Genomic DNA, 15,284 nt, shown 5'->3' on the forward strand with positions numbered 1-15,284 from the left:
ATATTTTATTGCAAATAAAAGAAAAAGTGTTGGTTGCCGGTTACGAGGAACTCCAAATATGTTAACGAACGTTAAATTAATCAAACATCAAAATCTTTAAAATAAATAAACAAATAAAATATTTAAAATTCAATGAATACGGATCGAAAATAAACACATTTAAAAATAAATAAACGAATACAAATACGATTTTATTTATTCAACCCCTATTCAGTACCCCTAGCTGCAATGCCATTACGTCGTTGAAATTTCAAACAAAATTTAACATATTGGACAGGTGACAGATTCATTATTCAGTGCCACCAAAAATATGCTAAACTTGCAGTGTGGCTATACAACAATAATGAACAAATACCTATGGCTTTCCTCAAAGCTAAAAGGAAAATGAATGATATCGACAATAAAGCAATGATACAATCCTACGTAGGAGCATAATGCTAGGATCAGTTTCCTTATCGATTATCTAAAGGTATTTTCAGTTAAATGAGGGCATAGCTTTGAAAGTCAGCCCAAGAATATACTACAACAATAGAGGCAATATGGAGACGAGTCCGAAGAATGATAGGAGAGAAGCATGGAGATGGCAAGATGGCCAGGCAAACCGATGCAGTTACCCCTAGCTGCAATGCCATTACGTCGTTGAAATTTCAAACAAAATTTAACATATTGGACAGGTGACAGATTCATTCAGTGCCACCATAATATGCTAAACTTGCAGTGTGGCTATACAACAATAATGAACAAATACCTATGGCTTTCCTCAATGCTAAAAGGAAAATGATGATATTGACAATAAGCAGATACAATCCTACGTAGGGAGCATAATGCTAGGATCAGTTTCCTTATCGATATCTAAAGGTATTTTTCATGTTAAATGAGGGCATAGCTTTTGAAAGTCAGCCCAAGAATACACTACAACAATAGAGGCAATATAGAATAATTATGGATTCCGGCAGCAATGGCAGGAGGCGCAGAGGCAGGATATGAAGCAGACGAAATCTGTAGTAACCAGATTGGCATATTAAACCTTAACGGAAAAGTACATTTTGAACACAAGTATCACTACAATCGAACTTCTTCCACCCCGAGACAAATCTTTCTCGGTCGAACACCACACGGTAGCCAGTCGTAAAGTTTTCTATTCCGAGTAAAAAACAGCCAGAAAAGCAATCACAAATAATAGAGAAAAAAATGTTGTCGAGGAAAGCAATCACAGACAGTTAAGGAATTTGATTCATTGTGTTAAAACATAGTTGGGGCATCAGTTCAACGCATTCAATGGGAAAGACTTACGTCCAATAATATTCAGTTCTCTACTCTTGATGACAGCTATGCAATATACAAATTTGCTCTGCAAATCATTAGAGATAAAATTTTTAATGCAATAATAACAAAAAAGAAAGAACAAAGCCGAGTAGTAGTACACCACCTGAGTCGAAATGACAATTATCGGGTCATACTAGGCATGGTTAAACTCAACCTAAGTAGCATAGAAGATATGAACAAGACTAAACAACCCTCATATCATAACAGTACTCAAAAGGGATCCTTGAATCGGATGGACGACGACTATCTTGTACCTAAGAATGGAACTGTAAAAGAATATAAATTGCTAAGTGGTAACATCAAGTTTCATCGGTTTTAAGATGTGGACTACATACATTCAACGTAAGATTTGAATATATTGGATCAACCAAGAACGTAAATGAGGTCCAGAATAAAAAAGAGCTGTAAAATCACCATCAATTAAAGTTGTCCCCACCCGGATTTGAGTTAAGTAATGTTATACGTCGGACTGCAAGATAAATCACGACTAGATGTTAAAGAATAACATAAACACTCCATCAGCAATACATTAAATTCACAGTAATCACCGTCAAGAAAATGAGAAAATTACCACTTACTGTGATGGTTAACATTAAATGGAGTATCTTCCTGGTCGGGGCTACCTTTGTCTCCAAACCTGACCCTTCCAGTTCCATCGTGTCCAAAACATATGGAGAACGAATACCTCAACCAGTTCCGGATGAGCATCTTCAGTTGTTAGGTGAAGAACGTCCACCAGTAGAACCCCAGAAGTAGAAGTTTGAGCTGACATGTAATGTACCATGTAAGGACAATTACCAAATGTTCTGAGGCATTGGTTTCGTTGCGCACACAAGCTACTACTGCAGGTGACCTTCTGGGTGGATGATCCTTTAGAGTTGTATATACTAAGCTTAAAATCCTGCCACCAAAAAGAGTGCACAGTTTAATATCAATACAAAGACAACTAGAATTCTACAAGCCCCAATAATGCATTTCCCAGCTGTTCGAGTGTAGTGCAGAAGTTGGACTGTTAGAGAGCATCCACTAAGGGCAATTCATACAAATCAGATACAGTTTTTACTCTTAAATGTACTACTGTGCTTCTTTGTACTGCATATTTGACTTCTAGAATGAACAAAGAGTTATGTGATGCAAAATTTTGCTTGAACATGTTGGTAATGCTCAATCCCACATAGTATTGGAAATACTATTGGGAATGGGTATTTATGGTTTGAATTTTCCACTTCCTTGTTGAGTGAAAGAGAACAAGGGGGACTCTCGCGCACCGTCGCCGCCGTCTGGCTCGGCACGGCACGGGTCGGGGTTGTGGTCGTGGTCGTGGTCATACGTGTCTTCAACACGTCCGCGCGAATACTATCTTTTAAGAGAAAATTCTTGAGGAATTTCTCTTTGAAAGAAACAAATGGAAAAATGTGAAAGAATTATAGAAGGTGGTCCCAAATAATCCTGATATTCTTCGAGCAACTTGATTTTGACTACGTGTTGCTCAAGCCATCACCTACCATGCCGCCAAACCCAGCTATCGGTAATGATGCTGATGCAGTCCTCAATGATGATGCCCTAGCAACTGCATCTGCTCAGTCACATGTCAAATTCCAGATGACTGATGACAAGCCGATAATGGATTAAGTCCATGACTATGAGAACCTAGTCGCTGACATCATCGCCGAAGTGATGCAAATGTGCGAGGTGCTGTAAGTCAATGTTCTCATTGAGAAGCTGCCCAAGTCTTGGTCTGACTACCGCAACTCTCTTAAGCATAAGAAGAGAGAATTTCGCTGAAGAGCTCGTGGGCCATATGAAGATTGAAGAAGCCAACCGTTTAAAAGATAAGCTTACTAATTCTATGAGTAATTTATCTTTTAGAGCTAACTTGGTTGAGTCTAAATTTAAGAAGATCATGAAACGTGGGAATCAAGACAAGAAGACGAAACCTCAGAAGGTTACCAACTTCAAGAAGTCAGGAAAGGCCAAACCTGAAGGAAAGACGCTCAAGTGCTATGTCTGTGGTTTACCCAGCCACAAAGCTTACTAATGCCAACACCGCTCAGACCGCCAGAATAAAAACAAGCCACAGATGCACGTTGTAGAAGAAGATGATGAGATCATTGTTGCGGTGGTCTCAGAAGTCAATCTGGTGGAAAACAGTTCGGAATGAGTTGTTGACACTGGCGCTTCAAAGCATTTCTACGCAAGGAAGGAGTTTTTCCACCGAATTCGAGGATGGGAACGTAGGTGAATGTGTGTACATGGGGATCTCTAGCAGCTCTGAAGTGCTAGGCAAAGGCAAGGTTTTACTCAAGCTAACCTCTGGTAAAACTCTGGCTTTAAATAATGTTCTGTATGTACCTGCCTTGCGTAGAAATTTGATAAGTGGTGGGCTTCTGAATAAGGCAGGCATTAAGTTAGTTTTTGAGGCAGATAAGCTTGTACTTTCCCGAAATGGTGATTATGTTGGGAAAGGGTTTTTAAGAAATGGTTTATTTGTCATAGAAACTCAATTTAATGAAAATAAGCTACCACTTATGCTTATATTGTTGAATCCATTGATATGTGACATGCTAGATTAGGACACGTGAATATTCATTCTTTAAAGAAATTAATAAATATGAATGTTCTACCTAAACTAGACACAACTAGCTTTAACAAATGTGAGATTTGTGTAGAAGCTAAGCATACTAGACCTCACTTTAAGACTGTTTATAATAGAAAGACTGAGTTGTTAGAACTTATTCATACTGATCTAGCAGATTTTAGAAACACTGAAAGTAAAGGAGGAAAACACTACTACATAACTTTTGTAGATGGTTATTCAAGATATACAAAAGTTTATCTCCTAAGGACTAAAGATGAAGCTGAAAACTTCTTTCTTATTTATAAGGTAGAAGTTGAAAATCAGTTAGATAGGAGAATCAAACGGGTTAGATCTGATAGAGGTGGTGATGATGGATCTAATTTCTTAAAAGATATTTGTGAAAAGAATGATATAATTCATGAAACTTCAGCCCCCTATTTTCCTCAACAAAATGGTATAGCCGAAAGGAAAAATAGAACTTTAAAAGAGATGGTGAATTCTTTACTAATAAGTTCAGGGTTATATGATAACATGTGGGGGGAAGCCATTCTATCGTCAACTCATATCTTGAACCGAGTTCCTCATAAGAAATTAGATTCTACCCCATATGAATTGTGGAAAGGATACACTCCTAATTTACAATACCTGAAAGTGTGGGGGTGTCTGGCTAAAGTAGGTTTGCCAGACTTTAAGAAGTCCACCATCGTACCTAAAACCGTTGATGCAATGTTTATAGAGTATGCTACGAATAGTGATGCATACAGATTCATGCTTTTACAAGATTATTCTATTTGTGAGTCAAGGGATGTTATTTTCTTTGAAAATACTTTTTCTTTAAAGGAACCGAGAATAAATATTGAAACACAAATAGAATATATTCCATCAACTTCTTCTAGTAATCCTGCTAGGTCTTTTGAACAAATTGATTTTGAGCCTAGAAGAAGTAAAAGGCAAATAGTTGAAACCTCTTTTGGACCAGACTTTATTACTTCTTTTATTTCTGAAATAAATGATTTAGACTCCATTTCAGATCCTATAGCTCAAATATTTCTGTTAGATGAGGATCCTAAAACTTTTGAAGAAGCTATAAGATCTATCGATGCTAGTTTTTGGAAAAACGCTGTTAATGATGAACTAGAATCGATAATGTCTAATCATACTTGGGAATTAGTTGACTTGCCTAAGTGATTCAAACCAATCTCCAACAAATGGGTCTTCTGGAAGAAACTAATGCCAGATGGTTCGATTCAGCGGTACAAGGCAAGGTTAGTTGTCAAAGGGTTCACTCAAAGGTTTGGTTTAGACTACTTTGATATATACTCTCCCGTTACAAAAATCTCAACGATTCGTGCATTATTTGCACTAGCCTTTAATCATAAGTTGCAGGTACATCAAATGGATGTTAAGAATGCTTTCTTGAATGGAGATCTAGATGAGGAGATTTACATGGAGCAACCACTAGGTTTTGAAGTACCTGGTATGTAAGACAAAGTCTGTAGACTCAAAAAGTCACTCTATGAACTTAAGCAGGCTCCTAAACAGTGGTATGAGAAATTTCATAAAACTATTCTTAGTTTTGGTTTTGTTATGAATGGTTCGGATGCTTGTGTGTATTCGAAGATGTTTGACACTGAATGTGTTATCATAAGTCTTTATGTTGATGACATGTTGATTTTTAGTTATAACATTAAGTCCATTAACAAAGTTAAAAATTTCTTGTCCACTAAGTTTGAGATGACAGATTTGGGAGAAGTAGATGTAATCTTAGAAGTCAAAGTTACCAAAACTAAGAAGGGGTTTTCTTTATGTTAAGCACATTATATAGAGAAAGTGCTAAAGAAATTTGACAGTTTTGATGTCGTCCCTATTCGAACTCCTTATGACCCTAGCATACATCTAGTTAAGAATAAATGAAGTAGTGTTTCCCAAATTGAATATGCTAAATTAATTGGGAGCTTAATGTTCTTAATGAACTATACTCGGTCTGATATTGCTTATGCTGTGAGTAGACTGAGTAGATATACTCATAATCCGAGTGGTGAGCACTGGATTGCTCTTAAACGCTTACTGAAGTATCTTAAGGGTACTTTGGATTGGAAACTTGAGTTTGTTGGCTTTCCTGCGGTACTATAAGGATATTGTGATGCCAACTGTGTTTCTGATAATGATGAGGTAAGCTCTACGAGCGGGTATATTTTTACTTTGGGTGGAGCAGCAATCTCGTGGAAATCATCAAAGCATACTTGTATTGCTCGTTCTACCATGGAGTCAGAGTTTATAGCTCTTGACCTAGCTGGGTAAGAAGCCGAGTGGCTCAGAAGCTTGTTAGCAGATATTCCGTTGTGGGGAAGACCGACTCCTCCAGTTTCATTAGTATGTGATTCACAAGCTGCGATATGTGTGGCTAAGAACCAAGCTTACAATGGTAAGAAAAGACACATTCGCATAAGACATGAATCAATTAGACACTTAATAAAGAATGGAGTACTCTCTTTAGAGTATATGAAGTCAGAAAGGAACCTAGCAGATTCGCTTACCAAAGGGTTAAGTCGGAAGCTGGTCCTAGATTCGTCGAGAGGGATGGGTCTCAAGCCCATTGGTTGAGGAATTCATGGTGGATACCCAACTTAGTTATCTAAGTCCCATGTGGTCAAACGAAACCATGAAAAGACTCATAGTGCACATTCCTACTTCCTATCCCTATGACGAATAATGTGCATGCCCAGTATGAGCTTAAGTGCTCTTAATAAATTCATAGCCCAGGCTTTGGGTGGTCTTAGTGAGAAAGACTTGATGAATTTACCGATTTTGGTTGAATATCTATTCTTAAGAAGTTCATAACCCAATTTGAGTGGGTATTCCTAAGTGAGAAGGAAATAATGAACTTACCAACAGAAATGTTGAGTTTGTTAAACTCTTAATAAATTCAAATCCAAGTATTTGGATGGTTCTAGTGAGAAAGACTTATTGAATTTACCGATAAAGGAGGTTGAATATTTATTCTTAATAACTTCTTAGCCCAGAGTTTGGGTAGTTCATTTATAATGAACTTGAAGAAAGTCATCATACTCTTTGTGAGGTTGAGCTTTTATAAAAGCTCTTAATTATTTTATATCCCTGTTAAGGGTGGTTTATATCGAGATAAACTTGATGAAATAACCTATGTAAGTGAGAAGGGTTAGCCACCTTCTATGAAAAATGTTAGGCCATTTTTCTAGCACACTTACTAGAATCCTGAGGTAAGATGACCAAATATATACTTTTGTATATATATATATATATATATATATATATATATATCTTACACATCGAGGACTCAGGTGGATGAAGGGGTTAGTTGTGTGTTATAAGTTTACCCCCATCTTAGAAAGTTCCAGACTAGTTTCACTTATCTAAGAGAAGGAATGATCATTATCACTATGTACTAGTTCCAGATACGTTCACTAGTGCTTAAGCAACTAATCTCGCTATTGCTCTTCTGGAAAGTTTGTTTTCGAGTTTCAGAAGAATTCTTTCGCATTAGTGGGAGAATGTTGGTAATGCTCAATCCCACATAATATTGGAAATACTATTGGGAATGTGTATTTATGGTTTGGATTTCCCACTTCCTTGTTGAGTGAAAGAGAACAAGGGGACTCTCGCGCACCGCCGTCGCCGCCGTCTGTCTCGTCTCGGCACGGCACGACTCATGGTCGTGGTCGTGGTAATACGTGTCTTCGACACGTCTGCGCGGATACTATCTTTTTAGAGAAAATTCTTGATGAATTTCTCTTTGAAAGAAACAAATGGAAAAATGTGAAAGATTTCAACTGGTATTTATAGGTTGCTGAGGACTGTTTAAATTTAAATGATAACAGCTGGTTTATGAGAGTTATCAGAAATTAAACAGCTTTTCCTAAATTAAATCAAAAAAACGTTAAGATGTATCTGGACTGATTTCTAGCTTTGTACAAAGGGGACAAGCTGTTAATATCAGGAGTTATTTGATTTAATTCCAGGGGTTACATGATATAATTTCGGGAGTTATAATAGCTGAATAATGATGCAATGAATCTGGACTATTTCTGAGTCAGGTTCATCTAGACGTTTCAGCTGTTACAAAGAAGAGATTTAATCCTGAAATTTTATGGATGATTTTAACCCTATTTCTAGCCTATAAATAGAGAGCTATATTCAGCTTCTCAACTCACTCTCAACATTTCAGAATTCACTCTCCAAGTGTTTTCTAAAGTTCTCTCTGTGTGCTTTCCGATCAGAAGTGCAATACCATCAGTAGTTCACTCCAGCTTCGGGTGTACGAAATTCGGAGCGACCGTGTTAACCTCGGGGGACAGTCCGCCTACTGCAATGATTTCACACATCGGGGAGAATTCGTTTCTAAGACAGTGGTTATACCACGACACGGTTTACGAATCTGTTCCTTTTAATTACTATTTATATTTCCAGTCAGTGCTAACAGTGTAGTTTTGCAGTCTATTTTACCAACAGAACATATTTGAAATAAAACTCCATTTATGGGGACATGTGACAGAGTTATGTGAGTCCAAATCAAATATCTGTTCAGAGAAAGAAAGGGATGCATTAACACCAGAGAGTTTGCACGGCGGAGTAGGCGATCCTGTTGAGCTAAAACCGCGTAGTATTCAGAGGAGTCGTTTACAGGCCAATGTGAGAGTTTTTCGATGAATATAATCATAAGAAAAAACAATAAAAATGAAAGAAAATTTGGGTTGCTTCGCTTTAGCCTTTAGTTTTGTTGGAAAGGGAGAACAAAATGGTCTACTTTCAGAAAGCGTTCGGTGTTCGGAGGATCCGAAGAAACAGTGCTTATTGTTCTTGTTAATGTTTTTGTTACGGTGTAAGCGAAACAATAGCTTTTGCATGTGCACCGATGGGTGGCTGTTGGGGCCTGAGAAAGGGACACCCCTCTGCCAAGAGAAGGAAATATTGTGATAACTCGAAAGAAACCTTAGTGATTAAGATGTGTTGATGGAAATAAGTTTTGAAATTTTAAATGTGAGTGATTGTCATCGACTGTTGATTGATATTTTTGTATAATAGAGGAGCTGTAATGAAGACAAGAAGGAAGAAAAGAGATCCATTAATTCTTTAAGTGATTAAGGATGTTCATGTCATCTTATTTGGGTTTAAATCGTGTCATTTACTTTAAAAATAATAATACATATCTGCTTGATCGAAAAGAAGAGAAAAAAATATAAAGAGATAATTATAAAAAAATGTTAACCCCTTAGCTATTTAGAATGTCATTTATAATGACATAATGTGAGGTTTTGTTAACACAAAATAATTGTTGGACCTTAGACGGGGATTAGATGATCTCTGAAAATAATATTTAGATCTCTGAAAATCATCTTTAGAGGGATAACAAAATAAAATATATAAGTCGAAACAATTTAGAAATGAAAAACCACGGCCTTTTAGAATATGGATGCAGTTGAGGGGTATCTCAGGTTGGATCCATTGGGACTACATTTTACCCAATATATGAAAAATTTACGGTCTTTATATGGCTTGTTGTAGGGCGGCGCATATGTCAAACTGTTGCTCCTTACAGTCGGAAATTTGACTTCCCCAAGAACCCAGATTTGGTTCAAAAGATTTTATCTTTTTGGCTTAATCAAATGGTTGCTAATCCAATATCAAAGTAACTTACCAGAATGTCAACCATGACCAAGTTAGCTGCATGCATAATAGAATCATTGAGGTAAACAAAGAGAAGTGCAGTAAAAAGTTTAGTTCAGGTAATGGTGATGTCCATTCAAGTTCCTTTCTCTTTTGCTTTTCTTTGACAGAATTGATGGATGAGCATCAATATTATTCAGCCAAATTCAAGGATATTATTGATCAACTTGAAGGAGGAGAGATAAGAGAGTGCCTCTTTTGCTGATTACAAACAAATTCAGAGCATAATGTGTTAATTATGTTTTGTAAGTTGAGGTGAAGGTGTAGATTTGTGTTAATTATGTGGACTGTGTTTTTGATAGAATTAGAGAATATTTTAAAGGAAAGGCCCCTTACAACTTTTGCACAATTCTCAATGTCTTACAGAGCTGCATTTTCATTGGTCAGGCCTATCGTTAATATAATATAATATTTAATAAAATATAATAAAAAAATTATTAAACATGTTTAGTTTATTTTATATTATTTTAAATTTTAATTCGTTGAGTGTTTATTAATTAGGAAAATGATCGTATATTGAAATCATTTATTCAAAACATGAAGATGGTGACACAAAGATGTATTTGGCGGTATCTGTCTACTACTGGATTTGGTTATATTGTGAAAGTAGTTGGAGGTTGCAAACTCGAACCCACCCTAATTTTCGTATTAATTGAGAGGTGGAGACCAGATACACACACATTTCATTTTTCATGCGGAGAGTGCACCATTACACTAGAGGATGTGTCAATGCATTTGGGGCTCCCGATTGATGGAAATATTATGTGTGGTCTGGCCGATGGTAATTGTCATTCATTATGCATGGAGTATCTTGAAGCTTCTTCGGCAGAGTTTAATGGTGGTAGGATATCATTATCATGGCTAAAAGCCAATTTTGAAGATTTAAATGAAAATGCTTCTAAGGATGAAGCAAGAGCATGTGCTCGGGCATATATACTATGAATAATTGGAGGAATATTATTGCTAGAAAAATCTCACAACCAAGTTCATTATATGTGGTTGCGTCTCCTCATTGATTTTGATGAAGCAAGCACATACAGTTGTGGCTCCATAGTTTTGGCATTTCTCTTTAGAGAAATGTGTCGTGCAATAAATTATAGTAAAACTGTTATCGGTGGCTTTCTCCTGCTTCTCCAACCATGGATGTGGTTCCGCATGTATTTCTTATGCCCGATCGTGAGTGAGCCATATATATTCCTGCTATTATTAAGGTAATTTCAATACTAAATTTTGATTTAATTATTTTTTAAGTAAATAATGAAATAAGTTTTATATTATATTAAATAAGTGGTCGGTATATCCATTTAGTTATTGATCAAAAAGTTGAGTCAGAGGTATGTCTTTAAATTTGAATACTTTTATTTAATTTGCTTTATATAATTAGAATATTATTTTGATAAGAAATATATATTTATGTTTTAGTTTCAATGGATACCGTATGCGAACGATAAAATAAAAGATTGTACCCTACCTCACTTGAGTGGGCCATTAGATGTATGGATGTCAGTTGTGTCTCTCATATGCTATGCTATTGTTGAGTGACATCCGATTAATCATGTGCCCCGTCAGTTTTGTTGTAGACAATATTTCAAGGAGCACCTATGAATTTGGACAATGTGCATAACATAGATAGACGAGGAAAAAAAGAGGCCAACTGGGTGGTGAAGCATAGAGACTGGATTGAGATTTGGGAGAACCGGTACTAACACTTTCCCCATCGATAATTTTACGTTAGAACTGGTCAGATAGTTATGGATGACTATGTAAAGTGGTTCAATGAAAACAATAAGTCATTTATACTTTCTTATGAAGCACAAGGGGTGAGAATTCATCGGAGCTGAGATATACATCCATCATCACAATCTCATCGTCTCCCGACTTGTGGACAGAGAGCAGACGCTTCCGGTTTAGCATTAGTAGCACCACCGGAACCATCACAACATCCATCATCTCCACTGATTATGAGCCCACAGGTGTACATGCCTAGCACACCAGTTCAAATGCCACCGCCGCAGGGGTACATGCCCAGCCTAGTAGCACCACCGGAACCATCACAACATCCATCATCTCCACTGATTATGAGCCCACAGGTGTATATGCCCAGCACACCAGTTCAAATGCCACCGCTGCAGGGGTACATGCCCAGCCTAATAGTTCATATGGCATCACCGCATGGGTATATGTTGAGCACACAGGGTTACATACCGAGCCTGTAGGGTTTTATGACGCCCCACGGAGGATTTTATACGGCTATGCTTACTGATCCAACATATAGTTCATATGATTCTTATTTGGCGGGTGATGCTCCTCCCCCACAAACACCTCCACCTTCGTATGGATCGAAGACATCGATGTTAATGTTTTCATAATTTTCACAATTTTTTGAGCGGTGAGATAGTTATTGATACCCCTTTAGGGTCATTATTTTATAGATAACCTTCATCATCATACATGGCAAATCAAGAAAAATATCAATGATGATGATGATAGTGAAGATGAGAAGAGTGAAAAAGAAGTTATACAAAGAAATCCTCAGTGAAATAGACAAACACCGCCCTGTAAAACTCATTCGAGAAGATAACATCATTGATCAATTGGAACATTAATATTTGTATTTAATATTTTTATGTAATGTTTTTAATATTTGTTTATGTTTGTTAAATGTTTATTTTATTTTTAATTTGTCTTTATGGTTGTTAAATGTTAGTAAAATGTTTAATGTTCTCATTCAATAAATAATTGTATTTGTGTTTGTTAAATGTTAATTACATGACATTATAGTACATTGCCTTACATTAAACGCATTATCAAGAATTTTAGAATACATTACCTCACATTAGAGTACATTATATTACATCATAATAGAAACATATAATGAAACAAAAACATTACCTTGAAAACTACACAACATTACTACAAACATTACATTACATCACATTACAAGCATTAACTCCTCAACAGCACAACACTACCTTATTCTTCATAATCAGTTAACTCGTATGATTTTAAGTTAAGTTCTTCAATCCTCCATTATTTCTCTTGTTTCCTTCTATATGTAAAAAGTTTAAGTTCTTGCAGTTTAGCTTTTATATTTTGGGATGCATCTCTCGATTTGAAGATAGTTGAAGTGGAAGGAGTTGCAGCTGGCTTGGAAAGACATGCTTCACATATCCAACCTTGAACCTTCAAAATCACGTTCATGCAATACCTTTGAAATGAAAAAAATATGTTAATCACATAAGATATATAAAAGAAATAATACAAGTTAGTGTTAAAAAATTATCTTACAAATGATGTTTGATGTTACATAGAGAACATATATTAAATAGTTCATCCGAACCATCAGCTCTGCATAAATCACAACCGTTTTTTAATGACTTGTTGCTTGAGTTGTTGGTCGAGTGCTCCATATTAACTGATAGATTATGAATAGTAAAAGAGTTGTTTGTGATATATGAACCAAAGCACAAAGGCATGCTCCTATTTATAGTTGCTAGAAAATAAAATTCAAATGCAAATTCAAATTCAACTTCAATTACAAATTCAAATTCATATTTACATTGAAATTGACATTACAATTGAAAATTAAATTACATTGCTTTTAATCCTACGATTAACAAAATCAATTATTATATTACTTTCATTTTCCAAAAAAAAAAACCCTAGCAATTACACAATATTTGCATATATGTGTCTTATCCTTAATGATGGTTACAATTAAGGGAATTTTGCTAATCATTGTTAAATTGATTTTTCGACAATATTTCAGTGTTTCTTGGTTCTGCATATCATGCATTGGAGGGAGATTCTCTTACATCTTATATCATTCTCGAAACTTTCCCTCTAAATGTAGCAATCGTATTCCCAATGCATATGTTGCCTCTATTGTACCCATTGTGGATGCTTTTTTCAAAATCTTACATCCAACATGAACATTCACATAATATTTCGCAAAACATTCAAATATATCTTCTCTATAAAGTGCATGGGAATTTTTTTAAATAAAAGCTTTTTGTAAAAACAAGTATTGTGAATGATCCAAAGGTTTTAATGAGGGCGAATACAATTTAGATTTTGAAAAAACTAAGTTAGACTTTGCAGCAAAAAAAATCCAACAAGTTAAGCGAAGATTTAAAAAATCGTCAATATCATTCCCGACAACGCATCGTAAAATCTCAGACAATATGCCATTTGAGAGTTCAGATAAGAAAATATTAGATGACATACTGATATTAGTTATGGTCAAAAGAAACTTAATGAAAAGTTTTGAAGTGGGACCACAAACAGAATGAGAATTTTGAAAGTTAGGACCACAAACACAATGAGAAGTTTTGAAAGTTAGGACCACAAACATATTCTTATATATATAAAAATTCTTTTGGCCAAATTATCTCAAAGCCTTTATTATTATTTTACCGTTTCTATTTTAAGGTGAAGTGATAAGAGAATCTTTCTCATTCCATAGTGCCTAATCCCATCAAACATTATAGGGGTTGATGTGAATAGTTCCCTAACAGGGGACATCATTAGGGCTATTAATAACTGAAAAATACAGACAATCTCTGACCAAAAAATAAGGTGTGTCCTACAAGAAGCGCTTTAAACTTTGTCAGATAATCTCTGCCATGACATAGTGTGTAACACTCTCAACCTGTACTCGACCCGAATACGAGTCCAAGATGTCACATTGACTTTTTAAAACAATTTTCTTACAAAATATCAAAACATTTTAACTTATATTAAGAAAATACAATCATATATTGTTCAATTGTGTTTGGTATAAAATTTTGAGGTAAAAACATATTTATGAACAGTAATATACGTTATGAATAGTACCATGAACAATGAAAGTTTTTGAATATACATTGTGTATCGATGCACTGCTACAGTGCATTGATTCACTGCTACAGTAACTTTCGTAAAAATACGTATAAACTCATAAAAATCTAAGATTTCGTCCGTATAAAATTTATCAATTACATATACGCATTTAAAACATTACAAAACTCAATCGTATGACTCTTCAAAACCGATAAAAACATATCAGATTTAATCCTTTATTTACATGCCAACCAATATCCTTATTACAAAATACATACTATACATTTCTTTTCTTTTCTGATCTGATCTGATCTTTGGAAAGGAGAAACTGACATGTCTTGCATAACCTTTATTAATCTTCCTTTTCTCGAAACCTACGTATGAAACAATCACACTCTAAGTCATAGACTTAATGAGCCATATAAAACATAATAATAATGCATTTCCTATAAATATAAACATATAATCAAATCATTCAATCATGTCACATGTACTTCATTGTAAAGAGTAATAACATGATAACATATAACAATAAAACATTTTTAATACCTGTTATAAGCTCATTTATTCTATGATCTTATACTTATCTTTTCTGTGTATCATATAGCATCGCATAATTCCTGTGAAACATTTCATATCACCCGAAAACATATACATAACATATATTGTATTTGTTATTGTCTCTTTATTAGCCCATGATACACTTGTGAGAATTAATGATATGTGAGTGCATTGAGGTTGTGCACAAATACTGTCACCACAACTCGTAAAATTCCCACTAGGGGCACTGAAATTTGTCCCGAAGGACCACTATGCCCCGTAGGACCACTGTATTATCCCGTAGGACCACTGTAAC

General features: G+C 35.4%; 1 pseudogene; it reads right to left on the bottom strand.

Moving 5' to 3' along the window:
- Positions 1 to 912: 912 nt before the first annotated feature.
- LOC120122774 lies at positions 913 to 11,557 on the bottom strand (annotated as a pseudogene).
- Between the last annotated feature and the right edge of the window lie 3,727 nt (positions 11,558 to 15,284).

Source organism: Hibiscus syriacus, unplaced genomic scaffold (assembly GCF_006381635.1).
Source record: "Hibiscus syriacus cultivar Baekdansim isolate YM2019G1 unplaced genomic scaffold, ASM638163v2 tig00110387_pilon, whole genome shotgun sequence".
NCBI classification, from domain to species: Eukaryota; Viridiplantae; Streptophyta; class Magnoliopsida; order Malvales; family Malvaceae; genus Hibiscus; species Hibiscus syriacus.